The sequence below is a fragment of the Bison bison genome, unplaced genomic scaffold (assembly GCF_000754665.1).
Source record: "Bison bison bison isolate TAMUID 2011002044 unplaced genomic scaffold, Bison_UMD1.0 scf7180017864325, whole genome shotgun sequence".
NCBI classification, from domain to species: Eukaryota; Metazoa; Chordata; class Mammalia; order Artiodactyla; family Bovidae; genus Bison; species Bison bison.
The window spans coordinates 6,392,660-6,399,933 of NW_011494897.1; the positions used below are offsets into that span (position 1 = coordinate 6,392,660).

The window sequence follows — 7,274 nt, forward strand, 5'->3', positions numbered from 1 at the left end:
AATGAGTCAACTCTTCGCATGACGTGGCCAAAGTACTGGAGTTTCAGCTTTCGCATCATTCCTTGCAAAGAAATCCCAGGGCTGATCTCCTTCAGAATGGACTGGTTGGATCTCCCTGCAGTCCAAGGGACTCTCAGGAGTCTTCTCCAAAACCACAGTTCAAAAGCATCAATTCTTCGGTGCTCAGCTTTCTTCACAGTCCAACTCTCACATCCACACTGGAAAAATCATAGCTCTTAACCTTTATGAGCATTCTGATAACTGAACAAGCATTGGATACTCTCCAATCCAAACCATGTTTATCAGAACAGATGGGCAGACCCAGTAACTACCAAGTTACAAACATTTTTGGGATGACGAGAAAAAAAGAGAGAGATTGACTGCACACCACACATGTGCCAAAGTTAGAAGAAAAGGTGCTGTGAATGCATGCTAGGCTCTAAAGCAGCAACTTTTAAAGTATGGCCAAGGGAATTCTGAAGGTGAGATCAAAACTAATTTCGCAATAATACTAAACTATTGCATACTAACCTATTCACCTTCATTCTCTCATACTATACAGTGGAGCTGTCCAGAGATTACATGACATGCAATACTGCAGAAGAGTTTTCTGGTTTTCTTAATTGAAGTATAGTTGATGTACAATATTATATGTTATATGTATACAATATAGTGATTCACAATTTTTAAAGGTTGTAGTCTATTTATGGGCCTCCCTGGTGCCTGAGACAGTAAAGAATTAATGAAGAATCCACCTGCAATGCAGGAGACCCAGGTTCGATCCCTGGGTCGGGAAGATGCCCTGGAGAAGAGAGTGGCTAACCACTCCAGTATTCTTGCCTGGAGAATTCCATAAACAGAGGAGGAACCTGGCAGACTACAGTCCATGGGGTCCCAAAGAGTTGAACATGAATGAGCAACTAACACTTTCACTTTCATTCTATTTATAGTTATTATAAAATATTGACTATATTCCCTATGGTGTAAAATCTGTCCTTGTTGCTTATTCTTGTACATAGTGCCTTGTATCTCTTAATCCTCTACCCCTGCTGCTAAGTCACTTCCTCTACACTTACTTTACCTCTTGTCCCTTCCCTCTCCCCACTGGTAACCACTTATTTGTTCTGTATCTGTGAATCTGCTTCTTTCTTGCTATATATTCACTAGTTTGTTGATTCCACGTATAAATAATAACATACTGTGTTTGTCTTTCTCCGTCTGATTTATTTCACTTAGTATAATGACCTCCAAGTCCACCCATCTTACTGCAAATAACACAATTTCATTCTTTTTTTTATGACTGAGTAGCATTCCATTGTGTATATATATGCCACATCTTCTTTATCCATTCATCTGTTGATGGGCATTATTGCAAAAGTTGAATGTGCAAACAGGGGAATTTAGGTAGTTCTGTTAAGCCAGATGTTAATGAGACTTGCAAAAATGTAAAACAATGTCATTGTTCTTGCTAATTTTTCTCAGTTTGGAAATACGTTTATTTTTCAAAAATACTTATATTAACATGTTATACATTTATTATTATTTTAGGTGAATTAATGAATACATATTTCAAGCATTTCAGTATTAAGCTCCAGTCTAGTTCAGTTCAGTCGCTCAGTCATCTCTGACTCTTTGCGACCCCATGAACCACAGCACACCAGGCCTCCCTGTCCATCACCAACTTCCGAAGTCCACCCAAACTTATGTCCATTGAGTCGGTGATGCCATCCAGCCATCTCGTCCTCTGTCGTCCCCTTCCAATGAGTCAGCTCTTCGCATGAGGTGGCCAGAGTATTGGAGTTTCAGCTTCAACATCAGTCCTTCCAATGAACACCCAGGACTGATCTCCCTTAGGATGGACTGGTTGGATCTCCTTGCAGTCCAAGGGACTCTCAAGAGTCTTCTCCAACACTACAATTCAAAAGCATCAATTCTTTGGTGCTCAGCCTTCTTTGTAGTCCAACTCTCACATCCATACATGACCATTGGAAAAACCAGGCCTTGGCTAGACGGACCTTTGTTGACAAAGTAATGTCTCTGCTTTTTAATATGCTGTCTAGGTTGGTCATAACTTTCCTTCCAAGGAGTAAGCGTCTTTTAATTTCATGGCTGCAGTCACCATCTGCAGTGATTTTGGAGCCCAATAAAATAAAGTCAGCCACTGTTTCCACTGTTTTCCCATCTATTTTCTATGAAGTGATGGGACCTAATCTAGTAAATATCAACAAATATAACCCACATAAACAAAAGCAATCTGTAATCCTGGTTTATTTGTGAAAGTATAAAGGGGTCCTGACATCAAACTTTAAGAACTAATGCCTTAAGGCTTACTCTACTAGGAAATCATGACCATTAGTTAGTTATCCTGAACTGTGACTGATCAGTTGAGTAACTCTTATTCCTTTGGATGAGTTAGCTGAAAACAGATCCATTAAAGACAGAACCATTGTTGTAGAGAAGTGGGGATGCAAAAGTGTTGCCCCCCAATACCGTACTGAGCCAGAGTTTTAAAACAGCAGCACTGTCTCATTTTAACATTGTTGTTCTTCTGTTGTTTTTATTTTCAGTCAATTGCCATATTCCTTCATTCAATAAATTTATATTGTGTTGTGATTATATTCAAAATATTCTCAGTGTTTTGTGGGTATAAAATGGCTAAGATTCTATTGTTATCCTTAAGGACTTGCAATCTAATCAAGGAGAAAATTACCTGTATGGTTAAACATACGCATATGAGAAGGATGAATATATAAGCATAATCTTAAAACTGAGTGATCACTCCATCCAAAGTGATGAAGAAAGCTAAACTACTGAATCAGAACCACAAACAAGGAGTGGGATTTTAAGGTGCAGGGATGGAAGAAGGATGTTTCAGGTAGAGGGCATAGCCTGAGCTGAAGTGTGAAATTAGCATCCTGTAAAGCATGTCTAGGTAGGGGTGAGCAGTTGGGTTTATTGAAGGTAGACACAGTATGTAAGCAAATAGAGGGAGATAAACCTGAAGAGCCAAAAGGATTTGAACCTTGTTTGGTACTCAGGGAAGAGTTGATGAGATAATAATAACTGTGATTTGAGATAAATCAGACTTGAGTGGCAAATGGATGTGAAGGAGACAGAAAGATAAGTCCCTTAAAACACTATTGCCAAAAACAAAAGCAAATTTAAGTCTGTTAAAACACTCTTGCCAAAAGTACCTTTCCTAAGCATAGATTGTCCACTAGGACAAGGTTCTGAGTCTTTTGAATGTTGTACACTCCTGGTAGAGTCTTTTGAAAGTGGCATACCCTCACTTCAAATAGTAATATGTAGGACACACCCAAAACTTTGCCTGACATTTCACATGCCCTTGAAGTCCATTCATGGGCCTAAACTTCACAATCCCCAGATTTCAATAAGATACCCATACTAATCAAATATTTCTTAAGCAAACTGTGACATTCCTCAATTCCTGTGACTCAAAATTAGCTCCACAGTCCTCCTGACCTTCGACAGTTCCGCTAACTCTAGTAATCATGGTGGCCTGAAGAAATGAGCACTTTAAAAAGGAAAAAAAAAATCTCTTTTTAGTCTCTTGACCTCCCTGCAGGTTTCACTGAAAATAGACACGTTCCACATGTCTTTTTTCCTCTCTCTGTTGCCGCTCCCTCCTGTCGCCCCTAATGATTATGACCTCAATGACCTTCCAGAATATCCATATGGCCCTTTCTCTCCTCAACCTAGCAGCACCATACCTGCTGCATGAGGGTTTGGATCTCATAATATTGTTCCTAAGCCTGGCCTCTCTCCCTGACTGGCATTGTGTGCCTGCCACGGGACCGGGCTGGCTCATAAAACATCTCTTTATGTACTTTATTACTTAAACTCTTTTATTTGCCTGCAGGAGCCCTTTAACAAAATCACATTGAATTGACTTTCTCACACCAAATCAAATCTCCCTGGTCCCAGTTCAGTTGTCTTTGTCAATATGTATTTTATAAATGGAGTGAATTAACAGATGCTGTTGGAACAGAAGTGCTGGGCTAGCGTTTATGTTTTTAGTGCTCTCTCTGGGCAGATGAGTTGTGTAGGAGTGTTATACAGGTACCTCGGGATGAAAGTCATGCTCGTCATTTCGGTGGCTATGTATTCTTAACCATTTTCTTTGACTATATTTTCAACCTTTTTATTACTCTTTTTATTCATAGTGTTTGCTTATATGGTTTTATCATTTGTGCCATCAGTCTTGGGTTTGACTTGATTATACCCCTTCATATTAAAAGATGAAAATTAAAGCCTCTCTGTCATGCTGAAAGGACAAGATTTTCTGTTAGCCAAGAGGAACTGATGATGACATACCTTTGGAACAGATGGCTTTAGTTCTATTATCCGTGTTGTCCATGCAGTCTTGGGTATGAAACTCTGGGTTGAAACTCTTCTAGAATAAGGTTCTGAGTTTCCATATCCTTGACTGGGACAGCTGTAGAATGAGTGGCTAATCCTGTTACATAGATGGGATTTGGGGACTTTGCAAAGAGGAAAATACATTACAGAAATCCATTGTGTAAGACTTGTATTGAAAGAAGAGTTCCCAGGAAGATTTCCATATGACATAATGAACTTTTTTAAAGTGTAATATATAAACGCTATGAAATACACTGCAATGATTTGGGAAATGTTTTCACCCTACCCTGTCTCAGTTTTGTGGGGGTAGTCATAGAGCCATCTGCTGGTGAAGAAAAGATGCATTTCTTTTCTTTCATGTTCTGCCATCAACTTTATGTTTGTCCTTAGAATGACTAATCACAAGTCTTCTTTTTTTTTTTTTTTTTTTGAACATTCTTCTAAATCTGAAGCATAATCCCATGGCTTAAAACGTGGTCTCCATGGTCAGCCCCAGAGTTCCACAATCATTTGTCATATTCCAGACTCTGTTTTTTATGACTATATTATTTTTATCTCAAAAGCATGCTAATTCTTGGGCTTTTTTTTTTTTTTAATGGAGCACTTGTTTTATAGAATTAATGATTTAGAAACTAATCAGGATTAGATGTTTATAAATGTTCTCCTTTCAGCCATGGACAATAAGTAAGTGTTGGTAACATATTGGAAGTATTCATAATATTATGAGTAAAAAAATTATTTCCTTCACTATTTTTCAGTTGTATCCAATACAGTGGAACCTATCCATTGGATATATATGCAGTTTGGAAAACCAATATAGGTTGTTTGATCTCAAAGAGAAATATCTGATAGTTCAGTGCATACTCTACCCCTTTAATAATATCTGTATCTTGTTCAAAGAGAATCTCCACATTTGTACAAATTTAATGAAGAGCCTCTGGAAGTATAGATCAATCCATCAATAATACATGACTCATTTTGTTTTTCTTTGGGCATATTTAAAACGGTGCCTTCTCTGTGTCAAAGTTCAAAAGTCAAGTGCTCCATGTGATAAATTAGGTAGGGTCAAAAGTTATTGCATTGCAGTTTCAGAAGAGTGTCTCTGAATTTGCAGCTCATTCATGCTGAAGTGATGCACTATGGGAATTACTACCAAGCTCTGCTCGGCAACATCTGCTCTCCCTAAGTGAGTTAGTGCACGTCAGACATCTTTATGTCAGAATATTGCAGTGATGGATGCAGTCTTCAGAAAATGCTGCATAAAAATCTGGTGTGCCGTTCTGGCCATTAAGTGAAATTACTATTTAAATTAATGGCACTGTCACAGTTTATCTGTGCAAAGAATGAACGCTGATTAGGGTATTAAGTAATTAGCAATTTATCACACTGGAACAAGGTTGATAATAATTAAAGAAGTAATGGTTTACCAAAGAAACTAGGAAGGGAGTCACGTCTTGTTATGTGAGTGAAATCTTGGCTGAAAATTTTAATTCAGTGAAACAAAGATGAAGCTCTTTGTGAAAGAATGCATTTTTTTTTTTCTAGTGTAAAAACAGTTCATTATCAAAATTTTAGTTGACCTGTCAAAAGTCCCTCAGAGCGATCAGATGACTGATTAGGAGTTTGGAATTAGGTCAATGTCTGCATTTTGATTTTATACTGAAAGCATGGTGGAACCATAAAGTAATTTGGGAGTGGAGGCGGAGAATGTATTCTGCTCCCTAAAGGGCCAGTTTTCAGATTTTGATTGCTCTTTAAAATAGAAACATGAATTATTTTAAGAAAAATGCTAGAGAAAAAAAATGACAGCAAAGAATCCAAGGTTGTATTTAAATGTCTGATCAGAAGACAGCAGAAAAAAAAAACATGCACAAACAATATAAAACTTAAAGCTGTGGATTTTTGTGTGTGTGTATGTGAATTTTACCCATCGTAATCAAGACTCAGACTACAATGATAGCCCTGTAGTGTATATTTTTCTGAAGGGACTTTCCCTGGAAATATTACAAACAACTAAAATTAATACTAAAGTACAAAAAAACCCCACAGTTTACCTTTAAACCAATTACTTTGGACACGCATCACCTTTAAACATGGTGATGAAATGCAGTAATGATCAATGTATATTATTAATCAAAACTTAAAATGTTTTAATATTGAACTTTTTTTCAAAATGGAAAGGTCAGTGAGAGGGTCCTTTGGAGTCATGAGTAGACAAACATCTTTCTTAAGGCTTGTGTCAAATCACTGTCTACTTTCAGTGATTTTTTTTTTAATATAATCTAAAAAGTACTTAAAATTCATTTGTCTGTTCTTAGGGGGCTATTTCATAGTGTAGGTATATGTACAGGACCAGATTAAACAATTTAGGACCCCAGGGCACTTTGAAGTTGAGTCTCTTTATGTTATCAGTCAGGACTAATAATAAATAAAATTATAATTAAAATAAATCATTCATCACATTGCACTGCTGTGTAACTGGATATAAATTCTACTATGATAGCCTGGTGACATGGGGTACAGGTACCTTAAATTCTAGTTTAATCTAACTCTAGAGAATTGTTTGCTTACTCAGCCTTTTATGTCTATATATTTGCTGTGTCTTCTATGGCAAGATCTAAATGATGTGAACTCAGGAAGTTACACTGAATTGGGTGGGAGAAAGGAGGCTCTTTGGTACTTCAGGTACACCTGTCTTTCATTGAGAAGTGGGGGTCAATGACTGTCTCCATAAGGTCTTTCTGCCACTGCCCTGCACCTCAAACCCACATCTAGCAATGGATCTACTTGCAGCTGAAAAAAATGCTGGCCAGCTGGCCAACTGGTTTACCTGATCAGTGAGCATGATCAACTGGTTTTGAATACAAATCTCTCTTATGATCAAGGATGGCTAT

The 7,274-nt window shown here is 37.6% G+C and overlaps 1 protein-coding gene across 1 annotated transcript in view; it reads left to right on the forward strand.

The window, feature by feature from the left end:
• Positions 1–7,274, forward strand: part of USH2A (Usher syndrome 2A (autosomal recessive, mild)) — a 939,168-nt gene that overhangs the window by 708,150 nt on the left and 223,744 nt on the right. The gene's annotated exons all lie outside the window — the stretch shown is intronic.